Below are 16,590 nucleotides of genomic sequence, written 5' to 3'. Positions count from 1 at the left end.
TCATTGTTCATCAACTCATCCACCTTTTCTTGAACAGCTGGATCCATGATTAACAATCAAGAAGCACCTTGATCATTGTCGTCATCATCTTTATCATCTTTATCAGATTTTTCATCAGCTTTATCATCGTTCTTATCATCATCCTCCTCTTCTTCGTCTCCAAATAACTCATCATTGGAGTCATCATCAACTAACTCTCCTCGAGCTATCATTGCTTGCCTTCGCCTTTCATTGACTTTTAGTTGACGTGCAATCACTTGACCACTGTAAGGCACAGGATAAGCATCTCCGACTAGCACAAATTGATTTGTTCTCCATTCAAGCAATAATACTTCTCTTGCTCTTCTTCTCCTTTGAATAACTTCAACTCTCCGAAGAACATTATCAATATCAAGAGGCTCGATAGGCTCACCAACAATCATAAATTCAAGTTCATGAGGCTCTTCAGCTTCAACTTCAACCATCTCTTGATCATCTTCAACTACTTCTTGTTCTTGAACTTCAACAACTTCAATCATTTCAACATCTTGTTGTGAAGAAGAACCACCAACATCAGGTTGACTTGACGATCCATCAACCACTTCAACCTCTTCAACCACACCTTTATTCTTTTGATTTGCTTCCTCAGCTAAACGACGTTCACGCTCCATTCTCGTTTCATTAGATATTATCACATCAATTTCTTCGAAAGCAGCATGAATGTTCATTTTTAAATGACTTTCAACCACAGCAACTAGCATCTGAAGTTGTTGATCTTTCATCACTTTATCAGCTTTCATAGCTTCCATCTCCAAATTCATTGCCTTCATCTCGTTTGAAGAAGCTTCACTCATTTCACTAAGAAGCTGGTTTAATGTTTGGTTTACCTCCTCCAGTTTCTTCATCTTCAAACTTAGATCAGTTATTTCAGCAGACAGCAGATCAAACAGCTTTGAGTTGTCTTCAGCTTCATTCCTTGCTTTGTTTACTTCTTCATTTTGTTGAATCAACTCTTCTCTTAACTGATCATGACCTTTCATCAAGAGGTCAACTTTCTTCTTTAGAATATCTCGTTCCAATTCTGTTTTAGCCTTTTCTTTCTCTAATTTGTTTACCTTCTGAATTAGCTCTTTGACGGCTTTATCATTGAACATATCACTGTCACCTTCAGGAAGATCTTCTGAGAAAATCCCAGTAGCAGTACCAAGATCATCAAAATCAAAATTGAAATATGATTCTCTCTGATGCGATGACTCGGGAATATCTTGTTGAACAGGTTTAGGACTGGCTGCTTTGAATCCTGTAATCTCTACATAATCATCATCACTTGTTTTCTTTTCTGCTTCAACAACTGGAACTTCTTTTGTTTTCACCTCTGTCTCTTTAGGAATATCAACAATAGGAGTCTTTTCTATCTGAATATGTTGATCTTTCTTTCCATCTTTGTCCTTTTGAGACTCAGCTCCCGATTTCTTCGCCCTGACATTTCTTGGAATGATTCCAGCTGGAGCTGATTTTCTTTTCTTTCTTTGTTTCTTTGATTTTTCAGGATCATACGGAGAATCTTCTTCATCTGATCCCTTTTGTTTCTTTGAAGGCCTTTTCTTTAATTAAGCTTTTCCTCTTCCAAGTGTTTCAGGAATCAATTCAGAATCAGATTATGTGGCTTCAGAATCTTCATCACTGGAACTATTCTGAGCTTCTGTTTCTGGTTTAACTCTTGAAGCTTTTTCAGCATGAGCACTTATTCCTTGAGTTTGTTGTGCTACAACCTCTTCATTCTTTTTCAAGTAACTTTCCAAAGATTGCTTTAATAGCTCAGCTACTTGTTCAATCACCACAGATGGCTCTAAAACTGTTTCATCAACTATCCTCTGCTGTGGCTGTCCACAAGACCCTACAAGACAAACATAGACAACAAGATTAGAAAAATTTAAAGTATATGTGATCTAATTGTCTTAATGCTCCCCCTTTCACTATACCTTTTTCTCCATCCTTAGGAATGATAACCGTAGGGGACGACTTAGGTGTTCTTTTACGTTTTCCATCTCTGACACACCACCACCTAGTCTTCTTCTCAGTCATTTCGTTCATCTTTGCATCTTCATTGTCTGAGTCACTGTTTTCATGCCTCCACTTATCATTTTCAGGAGCAACATACTCTTTATCTTTTATTCTGCATATCATCTGCTTCGTTTTCGCATCCTTATCTTTGGTAATTCTACCAATTGTGACCATATTTACAGTGCTCATCTCCAACACATCCTCACTGCCCTTCGGAAGATCTTTGATTTTGTCATTTAATATCATCATGATGAATCTAGGATACATGATGTATTTGTCTCCTTTAGCTTGGCAATTCTCCTTCATATACTCAAATATCACTTGAGAAATGTTGTACTTTCTCTTCAACACCAAGCTTGCTATGATGTTCATGATATAATCATGTAAGGCCTCCTAATCCAAGATCTCACTCAGCTAAAGCAACCAAAAGGTGTGCGGAATCCACCTGATGATCAACAACTGTAGATGAACACAAGAATGCAAGGATTTGAGAGAGAAATCAAGAATACACAGAGTATTCTTGATGAAGATGAATGACGTCACTCACACAAAGCGCCGCCAGACAAAAAGCACAATGATTAGGGCACAGAAATTCACACAGAAATCGTTACCTTGTCTATTCCATATAAAAGTATATATACAAGGTGAACCCCGGACTTTCCACACCAAATAGAAAGCTCGGACAAAGCACAAAGCAAGCACAGAGTTTTTGCTACAAAACTCAGACAAGAACTAGACTATACAAAAACTCAGACAAAGCTAGTCTAAAATTAAACTCTTTCCAAATAAACTCTTTCCAAATAAACTCTCTCAAAATAAACTCTTTCCATAAACTCTTTCTAGAAACTCTTTCTAGAAACTCTTTCCATAAACTCTTTCTAGAATAAACTCTTTCTAGACTTTGGATAATGTTCAATAAAGACCCTAGATGTTGGAAGCCTTGCACTTATCACCCAAAAGTGCATTAACAAACTCCCCCTTGATCAGTGCATGGTCTTCATTGAACTTGAGATCTTCAAACTTCCATTGGTAACATGGGAGTCATGCACTTATCACCTAAAGTGCATTAACAAACTCCCCCTTGATCAGTGCATGGTCTTCATTGGACTTGAGATCTTCATCCTTTCTTCGAGAGCTGCTTCCTGCCCAGACCTTGTTCTTCACACAGAACTGAACCACCTTGATGGACTGGTCAGCTAGAACACGATCTTCTTCATTGTATTTTAGAGGCAGGCGCCGAAGCTTCTTCAGATGTGCTCCCCTTAAGTTTGCAAGCCAAATCAGATCCAGCACCTTAGCAATCTCCTCCGTCACTTTCGTTTTTAGAAATCACTGATTCCCCAGTCTTGAGGTGCACGATCCAGATGCACACAGCTTCTCCAAATATTCCATCTTGAGATGAACGATCCAGATGCACACAGCTTCTCCAATCTTCCATCTTGAGATGAACGATCCAGATGCACACAGCTTCTCCAAATATTCCATCTTGAGATGAACGATCCAGATGCACACAGCTTCTCCAATCTTCCATCTTGAGATGAACGATCCAGATGCACACAGCTTCTCCAAATATTCCATCTTGAGATGAACGATCCAGATGCACACAGCTTCTCCAATCTTCCATCTTGAGATGAACGATCCAGATGCACACAGCTTCTCCAAATATTCCATCTTGAGATGAACGATCCAGATGCACACAGCTTCTCCAATCTTCCATCTTGAGATGAACGATCCAGATGCACACATCTTCTCCAAATATTCCATCTTGAGATGAACGATCCAGACCTGAAACACTTAACCCAGGATTAAGAAACTTGACCCCGAAGATATCGGCCCAAACCTGGATCCCAAAAAATAAATTCCAATACCCCAGAATAAACAATTGAAATATTAAACAACCAACATTTAATAACTTATTTAAACAATTTTCAAAACCCTAGAGTATTTTATTTTATTTTATTTTTTTTATTTTTTTTTTATTTTTTTTAATATAAACTAAACTAAGGATTTATCCTAAGAACATATTTACACTAATTTTCTTTTTGTGAAGTCGGAGCAAAGGAATCATATCGGTTTTTCTGTCGGTATCCAACACAGAAACCATAGCATTTAGTTTTAATGTTTTAGACTAATGTTGACAGTTCAAGACATTCAACGGTATTGTGGTCCACTTAAGTTTTAGCACGCTTTCGAACACTGTTTTCGAGATACGGAATTAAGTGTATTAAGCTGACAGTAACTATGTTTACCCACCTCAGAATATACTCCCGTATCAAGGTATGCGCGAGAGATCATCTTACTGGTGAGCATACCATTTATCATCTGTTTTTGACGTATAAGCTAATGTGAGATACTCACTTATTTGGATTTCAGATGCAAAGGGCACAGGAGCAAGTCATTTGTGATAGAATCACTTATTGAGGATAGACTTGACTCCCGCAAGATTTTGAGGGACATGTGATTGTTTATCACTTATTCGGGTCGGGTGCATCATGTATTGAAGATATTTACACGTATATATGGTATCATGGAAGATCTAGACTTGCGTCCCCGTTGTTTTCGGTAAAGGAAGCAACCATGATACCCAGATGATAAACAGCATAAAGACCACGTATCTCAGAACCTCGGCAATCTATCAAACGAAATTACGGTACCAAGACCATATATCCGAGAGATGCGCCACACGAGTTACGCAGTTCATTATGTTTATATACCAAAAACAGGTTCTTATTTACGCGTAAAACCTACCGATGCAACGTATAATGAAGCTGTCACATTTAATAGTTAATCTCATATATATATAGCCATAATCCTGCACTAGATACGACTAACCGATGTACTATCATTTCCCTTATATCTCATAACGACTTCATTTTTGATTTTTCAAATGTTTTTGTATTTTTCCGAAATTTATCCTACAACTAAGTAAAATATTTTTGAAGTTTTTCAAGTTTTTCGAAAGCGGTAAGAACTATACAGAAAGGATAAAACAAAGTTTCTATGCGAGTTTTGAAACCATTTTACTCTGGGTTGATCATGCCAATCATTCGGACCAGATTTTCAAATCTAGCCCGATCGAATGTTTTCGTAAACAGGTCGGCAAGATTATCCAAGGTGTCTACCCTAACCACTTCAATTAAACCTTTCTCAGCACAGTCGCGAATAAAGTGATGCCTAACATCTATGTGCTTAGTGCGTGAGTGATTTACCGGATTGTTTGTTATGGAAATGGCAGAGTTATTATCAACAAGGATAGGAGTTCGAGTAAAATTCAAACCGTAGTCCCTCATTTGCTGCTGAATCCACAAGACCTGAGCACAACAGCTTGAAGCAGCAATGTACTCGGCCTCGCACGTGGATAGAGAAACGGCAACTTGCTTTTTGCATAGCCAAGAGACAAGACGGTTTCCAAGAAGTTGTGCGCCGCCAGAGGTTGACTTTCTGTTCATCCGGCACCCTCCGAAATCTGCGTCAGCATACGCCATCAAATCCAGACCACCTTCAGCTGGATACCACAATCCAAGCTTAGGCATTCCTTTCAGATATCTGAAAATACGCTTGACAGCTTTCAAGTGCGATTCCTTCGGAGTTGATTGGTACCTAGCACACAAACAAACAGAGAACATAATGTCTGGTCGTGAAGCAGTTAGATACATCAATGAACCTATCATTGCTCGATACAGAGTCGGATCCACTTCAGGATCTTTCTCATCATCGGGTGAAAGCTTGAGATTTGTCGGTAGAGGCGTGTCATAGGGTAAGCTATCTTCCAATCCAAATCTCTTGAGAATCTCGTGGACATACTTTGTCTGATGCACATACGTCCCGGTTTTTTCTTGACTCACTTGAAGACCTAGAAAGAAAGATAACTCGCCCATCGCGCTCATTTCAAACTTTGACTTCATCACCTTCTCAAACTCACGACACAACTCTTCATTTGAAGAACCAAAGATTATGTCATCAACGTAAATTTGCATAATCAGAAAATCTCCCCCTTTCTTCAAAATGAATAGCGTGGAGTCGATTGCACCACGCGAGAACCCATGCTCCAAGAGATGCTTTGACAACGTCTCGTACCAAGCTCGAGGGGCCTGATGGAGCCCGTAGAGAGCCTTGTCCAACAAATAGACCTTGTTGTCTGACCCTGGAGCTTCGAAACCCGGCGGTTGGGACACATACACAGTTTCATGCAATTTCCCGTAAAGGAAGGCGCTTTTCACATCCAACTGATAGACTTTGATACGCATGTGTGCAGCAAAGGCTAGAAACAAACGAATAGCTTCCAGTCTTGCCACCGGTGCATAAACTTCTGTATAATCAATCCCTTCTTCCTGATTGAAGCCTTGAACAACCAACCGTGCTTTGTTTCTGACAACGACACCCTTATCGTCCTTCTTGCACTTGAAAACCCATTTCGTGTTGATTGCATGTTGGCCTTTTGGAAGATCGACCAAATTCCACACCTTTAACTTGTCGAACTGAGCTAACTCCTCTTGCATAGCCTCACACCAAGAATTATCCTTCAGAGCCATTTGATAGTTCTTCGGCTCTATCTGAGAGATAAAACATTCGTGCAGACTAAGATTGTAGATTTCTTCTTTCTTGATAGCAGAGAACAGACATTGCATCTCTGAAATACTCCTTCGCGTTTGCACTCCCGCAGTTGGATTCCCAATAATATTATCAACAGGATGATGAATATTTGTTCTTGGAACTGGGATTGCCAGAGCTTGAAGATTGTTTCCCAAATTCGATTGAATCTCCCCCTCAGCATGTGCATTACTACTAGAAGCTCCACCATTACCAGAAGACGCTTCAACATTTGGATATGCTGAAAAGTCAACGTATAGATCTCCACTTGTAGTTTGAGCAGCTGCATTGGGGACCTGATCAGCAACAACATCATTTACGGTCGAAGAATCAGCGACTGGAACACTCGAAGACACATTAGTAGGAATACTTGCTCTCCAGCTCGCATCCACTTCATCTTTGTTCACAAGATGTGTGTATACAACCTCCGAATCTTCTTCTGAAACATCAGGAAGATCAAACGAATCAAATAATTTATCATAATCATAACCGCTTTTGGGACCGAATTCGGACGGTGGAGGATCGAAACTCAAAGGAGTTATGTCAAACACGATCTCCACTGTTCGCTTCTTGATGTTATAAACGCGTTTGTTTGGAGTTCCATTTGCATATCCCAAAAAGAACCCAATTTCACCAACTTCACCCATTTTCGGAGTATCTTTGGTGCGTTTGATAACACACTTAATCCCAAAAGGTTGAAAACCAGATAGGTTCGGTTTCCTGCCTTCAAGCAATTCATAACAAGTTTTATCTTCTCTTTTGACAGTAAGCACATGATTTAACACATAACATGCAGTGTTCACCGCCTCGGCCCAGAAGAAAATTGGCAATTTTGATTCAGAAAGCATAGTGCGGGCCGCCTCAATTAGGGTACGATTCTTCCGTTCTGCAACTCCGTTCTGTTGAGGAACATATGGAGCGCTGAACTGATGAATTATTCCCATTTCCCGACATAACTCATCCATATACTGATTCTTAAACTCAGTGCCGTTGTCACTTCGGATTTTCTTAATAGGAAGTGAATAATTTTTCTCAAGTTGTTTGAATAAATCTCTTAAAATACCAGCGGTTTGATCCTTTGTTTTTAAGAAAAATACCCATGAGTAACGTGAGAAATCGTCAGTGACAACTAAGCAATAAGACATACCACCAATGCTAGCAACATGGATCGGGCCGAAAAGATCCATGTGAAGCAATTCAAGTGGTTTTTGGATTGAGTTAACTGTTTTCGGTTTATGAGGCTTTCGTTTGATTTTGCCTTTTTCAAAAGATTCACATTTGTTGTGCATATTAAAACTACGTAAAGGAACCCCCAACACCAAGTTGTTTTTCACTAAGTGGTTCATCTTTCGCAGATGCACGTGGCCCATTCTCCTATGCCAGAGATACGATTGATCTTCGGTCGCCTTTGAAAGTAGACAAGTCACTGGAGCAGATGAGTTAACCAACGGGCGCATGTCCATGACATATGTGTTATTCACCCTTGAAGCCCTCATAACGATCCAATCTTCAGGAACAACAAATCCCGGACGCAATACGAAGCAAGCTTTATCAGTGAACAGCATCGTGTACTTGTTATCACAGATTTGAGAAACCGACATCAAGTTATGCTTCAGTTCTTCAACGTAGTTCACTTTATGCAGCGTGATTTTTCCATTCGACACGGAGCCTTCACCGGTGATATAACCACCCTTTTCACCGGCAAAATTTACATAACCACCACGAAATTGTTTAAAATTGTTCAATAATTCTTTATTTCCTGTCATGTGTCTGGAACAGCCACTATCGATATACCAAATATAGATAGCCCTCTTCAGCTGCTCCTACACTCCCCAACAAAAATTTAGTTAGAGTGTGGGACCCAAGCCATGATGGTCTTGGGTCGTCCTGATTCGTCAACATAAGAAAACTCTTTGAAATAACCATCATCGCCTCTGTGTCCACCATTCCCATTTCGGAAATTGTTGGAATGAGTCCCCGCAAATCGTGGATTGTACGGAGTTGACGATCTGTTGGTATAACCAGAGTTTCCATACCCTCGGCTTCCATAGTTTTGGTAATTGTAATTTTGATTCCTGGGAGGCTCAAAATTCCTACCAAATCTAGGAGCATCTTCTTGTCTTGAGAATGATCGTGGATGATTATCCGAATGCGGTCTTTGATTTGGAAATCGGGGGGGGGGGGGGGGGGGGTGACCCATTTCGATCATTCACGAATCTGTTCTGTGCATGAGGTCTAGCATAGTTGTTGTTCGAACCTCCAGAACGTTTTTCATTCTCAACGCCTTGAAAAGTGACATGATTTTGTCGTCTGTGAGGAGTTTTCTCACGAGTATCATGTCTTTGAGGTACATTTTCTGATATGTCCCCACGGTTAATAACAGCAGGTTTATCCTCTTGATCCTGATTTTGTTGTGATTTAACATTTGGTTTAACAACTGGTTTTACTTCTTGTTTAATCACTTTGTTTTTCTCAACCTTTGGATTTTTACCATTTTTCTTTTCAACATTAACTGATTCATTTTGTGGTTTGTCAACAAAAGGTTTCTTTTGATCAGGATCAACAAGTGATTTACCCCTGTCATCTGGACAGTCTGCTGCTAAGTGTCCTTTCCCACGACACTTGTAGCATTTGCGAATTTTCGCAGCATTCTTCGGACGTTCCTCATGATCGGTCGAAGATGAAGAGGCATTGGTGGGATTTTTCAAAATTTGGTTCACAAACTGTGAGTTGGAACCTATTTCAATTTTTACTTCTTCTTTAATAAAATCTTCCCCTTTAACAAACTCTGTTTTAGGGACATTTTTCAAACCCTTTTTGTTTTTTTCACGTGACTTAGGTTTTGATTTTTCATTTTGAACTTGATTGAAAATTTCCAAAATCTTGTTACTTATCAAATTTTCAATGTTTTCAAGGTTCACTTCATTTTTCTTAGACATGCCACTCTTCTTCGACTGATCTGAGTCTGTAACTTCATCTGGCTCAGATTCTGACTCACTTTGTGGTTCAACTGTCAGAGGAGTCGTTGGCACAAAGTTTGCCAATTCAGGATCAATGCTTGGCATCGATGTATAGTTATGGTTTACCGGAGGAGGCACCTTGGTATAACCAATGCCAAACATTTCTTCCTCAGATTCTTTGAGACGTTGGCTGCTAATACAAAAATTCATCACTTCAGATGAATCCCTAAACTTTTCAATCTTTCGTTGCAATTCCAAAATCAGATTATCTTTTTCCAAAATGATTTTGTTCTTTTCCAAAACAGAATTTTGACTTGTTTCAAGTTCAGATTTTAATTCCTGATTTTTAAGATTTCCCTTAGCCACAAGTCTCTCAAATTCAGAGATATCATTCTTTAGCGCTTTTATCTTAATTCGGTGTTCTTTATCCGAATTAGACAAAACCGCAATGAGTTCTCTGGATTTTTCTAAGTCTGCAATTAAGTTTGTGTTATGAAGAGCATATCTATCAATCTTAGTCACAAACTCAACACATCTAGCACATCGCTTATCTACAGAAGATGATTTTACCTCAATGCCAGCCATGAATGCACAAGCTTCGTGTTCTACAGAATTTTCTTCCAACCGTTTAGCTTCTGCATCCGCAAATTGCTGCATTTCAGCTGTGGAGATGTTGAATTCAAAGCGTTCTCCTTTTTCTCCATCTTCTGTCTTGCTAGACTTCTCAACAGTCTCTTCGATCGAAGGACTTTCATTCTCAGTAACATTTCCGGAATCCAACTCTTCACCAAGAACTTCAGCTACAACTGCAAGCTCCTCAATGCTTGTCTCTTCAACAACCTCTTCATACACTTCTTCGTTCACAATTTCAGCTATAAAGGCTTGTGACACGATAGCTCCTGAGATGTCTTCCAAAGCACAACCCCAGTCATAAGGCTCAGTCACACTCTGCAAAGGTTGAGCCACCATAGCATTGTTTGTCGAAGATGTGGTATTTTCAGACCCACTTGAACGAGCACTTGAGTTGGACGTAGCATTTGATGCATTGTATTGAGGTCTTGAGTTGTTTCCTCGGGAGTTGTTGTCTTTGTCAGATCTTTCCATCTTCGGCTTTCGACAATCACGTGCGAAATGCCCGTAGATCCCGCAGTTGTAACACTTTACCTTTGACATGTCAACCCCCATTCGAGTCTTTGTCTGTCCCCCTATGAACTTCCTACCCGTCTTCAGCAGAAACTTCTTCGCTCTACGGACTAACAGAGCCATATTGAGCTGTAGATCAAGTTCTTCCATCTCGTCCTGATCTATTTGATCGAAGTCTTCATCGAGACTTGACGGTTCAACGAGTTTCCCAAGACAGAAGTTCTCGTATGCAGTCATGAAGGACGCCAACAGACCCATATTTTCTTCAATCAACTTCAAACCGCTTGCATCAATCTTAGGAATGTTCACACTTGTTCCTTGAGATTTCTGAGCGCCACTAGAAGAGTACATCCCTTGATTTGAATTGGTTGTCCCACTTGAACTGACTGTGTTGCTTATGAAGGCGTGTTCACTTGCAGGACCTTCATTTTCCGAATACAAAGCAACACCGACACCACCATTACTACCCTTATCCGTTGGTTTCGAAGCCTTGTATAACTGAGGATCTTGGATCTTCTCGAAATCAGACGCTTGATCTTCCATATTCCAAGCATAACCCCTCAGTTTCTGAATAGCTTCTTCCAAAGAAAGCTCTTCGTAGAGAACACCCTCTCTGATCAAAGCGGTGTACATATTCCATTCTCTGGAAAGACAATTCAGAAACTTCTCAACCTTCTCGAATTCAGTGTAGATATTCTCTTGACTTCTATCAAGCTCGCTCAGCAGATGATAAAATCGATTCACAGTGTCATCAAATGACTCATTCTTTAACGCTTTAAACACAACGAATTGAGTCTTCAACTTCTCTAGTCGTCGTTTCTTGTAGATTGCATTTCCTTCATATCGCTCTATCATGCTATCCCACAACTCTTTCGAAGTACTTCTCTTACGAAACGTATGAAGTATCGATTGTGGCATTGCCATTGTTATCATCGACATAGCTTTCTCTTCACAGTCAAAGAATCTCTTTTGTTCGTCAGTAAGCCCCAAATACGTATCAATCGTCAACGTACGTATTGGCGTAGCACCACATCCTTTAACAATGCACAACCAGATTTTGATGTCTTTTGCTCGAACATATCTTTCAAAACGCTCCTTCCACTCAGGAAAATCAAGTTCGTTGACCAACAAAGGTGGTTTGTCGTTACTTCCTACCTCAGCATTGTGCTTGAGGCTTTGCACCATCGTAGTCAGATTGTTGTTTGCCATTTCAGAAAACAACAGAGAACTTCCAAGCAGTGAAGTGAGCTATAGACAGAGTGTGTACCCCGGATCACAGAAACCTGAAATTAAACACAGACAACAGAGCTCGGACACAACACTGTTAGAAATTTAAAACTCAGACACCCTTACTGATTGAAAAATTTGGACACACTGCACTTATACCTCAGACTAGAGTGAGAGTATTAAACTCGGACTCTAACTACAGGATAAAAGTAAACTCAGACGACAAACTCGGACTAACACTTTAAAAAAAACAAACTCACTCCAAGTTAACTAAACTCGGACACAAAGATTTCTAAACAAACTCGGACTCAAATCTTTGACAAACTCGGACTCAAATCTTTGACAAACTCAGACTCAAGATAAAGAAAAATAATAAAAAAAAAAACTCGGACTAGAACCTTATCAAACTAACTCGGACTCAACATTATCAAACTAACTCGGATTCAAGGTTTAAATTACTCGGACTCAATAATTCTTTAAACTCGGACATAAATTAAGTAAAGAGACTCGGACTAAAGATGTTACTTAAACTCGGACTTAATATAATTTCTAAATTAACTTAAATCAATAAACAAAAACTCGGGACAGCTTTAAAAGAAAAAGAAACCTCGGACTACTATGATATTATAAAATTATGACACTATATAAAAGCTAAAAACAAACTGACTCTATTAAAGTTTAATAATAATAAATCTTAACCTACCTAACTTTTAAATACTAAAAATTTGGACTATTATACTTCAAAGTAATTCGGACTAACTACCCATCAAAGGTCGGACTCCTAAATATTCTTAAAACTCGGACAATAAAAACTATTTAGGAAACTCGGACCCAAGACTAAGTATTAATCTCGGACAAATAATTCAACAATAAGTTAATAATACCAAAACCTCGGACTAACAAAATAAATAAAATAAAATTTAGAATGACTAAATAAAGAAAATAACTAAACTACGGACACCAAACAAAAAAAAAACAAAAAAAAAATAAAATGTAGAGAAAAAAAGGCCTGACACTTAATATAATACATAGACTTCGGACTAATTCTAAAAACAAATAAACTCGGACTATATTTAAACGAAACAATTCGGACAATATATTTAAAAGAAAAAGAATTCGGACTCACTATCACTACTAAACTCGGACTTGATAATATCTAATAAAACTCGGACTCTACTTAAACTCAGACTATTTAAACTAAACTCAGACAAAAAATTTAATAAAAGAAAAAAGAAACTCGGACAAAATATATATAATATAACTCAGCTAAAAATCGGACTCACTCTATTTAAACAAACTCGGACTCAAAGTAACTAAATAACTCAGACTCGATATGTTTAAAGAAATTCGGACCTCTACTAAACTCGGACTAGACTAAAGAAATAAACTCAGACTCAAACTAAAAAACACAAACTCAGACTCAAAATTACCTAAACTAGAGAAATTCGGACCAAACTAACAAAGAAACTCAGACACAATTTACTCTAAAAGGAAAACTCAGACTAAGAGAAAGCTCAGACTGATTTGAAACTCAGACAAGTTTCAAAACTCAGAAAGAACCAATCTTCGGAGTATCTCCCCAATGTGACTACACACTGGTTCAATAATACCCCGGAGACACAAACACAAAGTGTAAACCTCAGACCAAGCTTCCAAAGATCAAAACTCAGAATCTTTATCTCCTTCAAAGCTCTGTATGAACAAGAACAAAAACCCTGTAAAACCCAGATGAAGAAAACACTAAAAACTCACTAAACTACTCAAAATCCATCATCCAAACACTAGAAATGAATGAAGAATCATGAATAACACACAAAAACTCACTAAAATCTCACTAAACCCAATCAAAGTATGAACTAATCTCACCAAAACCTTCAAACTAAGAACACCTACAGTAGTATGAGCACACTGCTCTGATACCACTTGTAAGGCCTCCTAATCCAAGATCTCACTCAGCTAAAGCAACCAAAAGGTGTGCGGAATCCACCTGATGATCAACAACTGTAGATGAACACAAGAATGCAAGGATTTGAGAGAGAAATCAAGAATACACAGAGTATTCTTGATGAAGATGAATGACGTCACTCACACAAAGCGCCGCCAGACAAAAAGCACAATGATTAGGGCACAGAAATTCACACAGAAATCGTTACCTTGTCTATTCCATATAAAAGTATATATACAAGGTGAACCCCGGACTTTCCACACCAAATAGAAAGCTCGGACAAAGCACAAAGCAAGCACAGAGTTTTTGCTACAAAACTCAGACAAGAACTAGACTATACAAAAACTCAGACAAAGCTAGTCTAAATAAACTCTGTCTAAAATTAAACTCTTTCCAAATAAACTCTTTCCAAATAAATTCTTTCAAAATAAACTCTTTCCATAAACTCTTTCTAGAATAAACTCTTTCTAGACTTTGGACAATGTTCAATAAAGACCCTAGATGTTGGAAGCCTTGCACTTATCACCCAAAAGTGCATTAACAAATCAGCAACCTCATCATAAGCACCCTTTCTATGACCCATTGAATGCACCATACAATGCATCAAGTACCGATACGCTTTAGAGAAGCATCTTTTATATATTTTCCATTTATGTGTCCAATGAAACCCATTCTACACCATAAACCTTTTACAAGACGTTCTGACATGATCGTCGGATCATCATCAGAATCTTGTAGATCAAGAACGCTTCTCACATCTGCAACACTAAATTCAATCCCAACATCTATATCTTTTCCATCTTTATCCTTCTTTCTTAATACAGCATGAATCATCTTATCTGCTTCATCAAACCTTGTTGTATCCCAGAATACTCTAACATGTGATTCATAAACCACAGTTCTATTTGACATCGCTTTAGCAATTCTGCTCTCCCTCAAAAATGTTGCCATCTCTTCTACCATAGAACCAGTTGTCGACTCAGCATCAATTGTACAAGGTACATTATGACCCTTGTCTGTATCTTTACCTCGTCCCTGCAAGAATATTCAGCATAAATCATTTGAACAAATATAGAGGCATAAGGATGAAAATTTTGAAAATTTTTCTAACACTTGGAATTCCTATGTGATAACACTAAAGAATCGACTGGCCTGTTCGATCGAGGAGCATTGCTGTTCGATCGGTTAGAAATGAATAAAGTGACAGTAGTTGTTCGATCGGTTAGCATGTCTTTTGAATCGAATGGGAAATCTTATTCGATCGGTTTGAAATGCTGTTCGATCGAACTGTTACATGTTATGTGAATTTTGAAAGAATGTTTGCTGTTCGATCGACTAGAAATGTTGTTCGATCGACTAGCAAATTAAGTCAATGAAGTTTTTACAAATGGTGTCCGATCGGCTAGCAAATGCTCTTTGATCGGTTGACAAACTTATGCACAGAAATCTCGGTGAAAAATGAATGCTATCCTATCAACAAGCAATGATGCTCAATCGACTACCAAATGCTATTCGATCGGTTAGCAATTCCTGTTCGATCGGCTGGCAAGCGCTGTTCGATCGGCTAGCAGTCGCTATTCGATTGGCTAGGAATTTGATAAAGAAAAAGGTATGATGACATGATGTTCGATCGGCTAGCAGTTGCTATTCGATCGCCTGGCCTAGCCGATCGGCTGGCAATGCTATTCGATCAACTTAGCATTCATCAAAAGATTCTAACACACAGATTTCATACCATACATTTGGCACAAATTTCAAGGCATCAACAGTGAACAACCCTATGCATCATCATGAACACATAATCTTCATTGCTGTTCGATCGGCTGGTCTAGCCGATCAGCTAGCAACAGACACAGAGTCGGCTAGAAACAAACACTTATCAGATGATTAAATTTATGCACAAAAACACAAATCAAGCACAGATCTAGAATCCTAATGATGTCACGATCAAAACCCTATGCTTAACTTTATCTAAAACATCCTACAAAGTGTCTAATTTCTTGAAAGAACTGCCGACAGCCGTAACAACATAAACTCAGATCTATCAAGTTTAATCATGATTTTTCAAAAATTGAAACGGTAAACTTGTAGATCTTATCAATGCGATCAAAACCCTATAAACAGATTTCATCAAAGTACCCTAAATCTTCCTAAATCTATGTAGGATCGTGAATTCGACCCGAATGAGTCGTTCAGAGGCGTTCAACTACGTTTCAGGTGCGGAATAACAAGAAATGTAGATAGAAACAGCTGAATCTACACTAATTATGCTGATTTTATTGATCTAACAACGTTTACAGCTCAATCGTCACACCGACAGCACCTTGGTATGGAATTTGTCAACCTTGCAAATGATTTCGCTTCTAAGGTTTATATAGGTGTGAGGTTTCCCTTAAAATGTCATGTACGAATAAGCGAAACCTTCCACTTACCGTATAAGCGAAACCTCCCTCTTGACATATAAGCGGAACCTCTAGACAATGTCCCTATAAGCGAAACTATTTCTCTAAACACATACACTCGCCTATTTTCTCGTATATTGTGCCCTAATCTATATAATACAATGTATGACTCGATCCAAGACGAAGTCGACAGATGAAGTGCACCAACAGACTCCCCCTCAGATGTTGACGGAGTCGTCCATCGAGTCACGACTATGCTTTGTCTTCACATCTTCAGTCT

This window comes from Helianthus annuus, chromosome 9, assembly GCF_002127325.2.
Source record: "Helianthus annuus cultivar XRQ/B chromosome 9, HanXRQr2.0-SUNRISE, whole genome shotgun sequence".
In the NCBI taxonomy this organism is placed as follows: Eukaryota; Viridiplantae; Streptophyta; class Magnoliopsida; order Asterales; family Asteraceae; genus Helianthus; species Helianthus annuus.
This window is presented reverse-complemented; position numbering follows the sequence as displayed.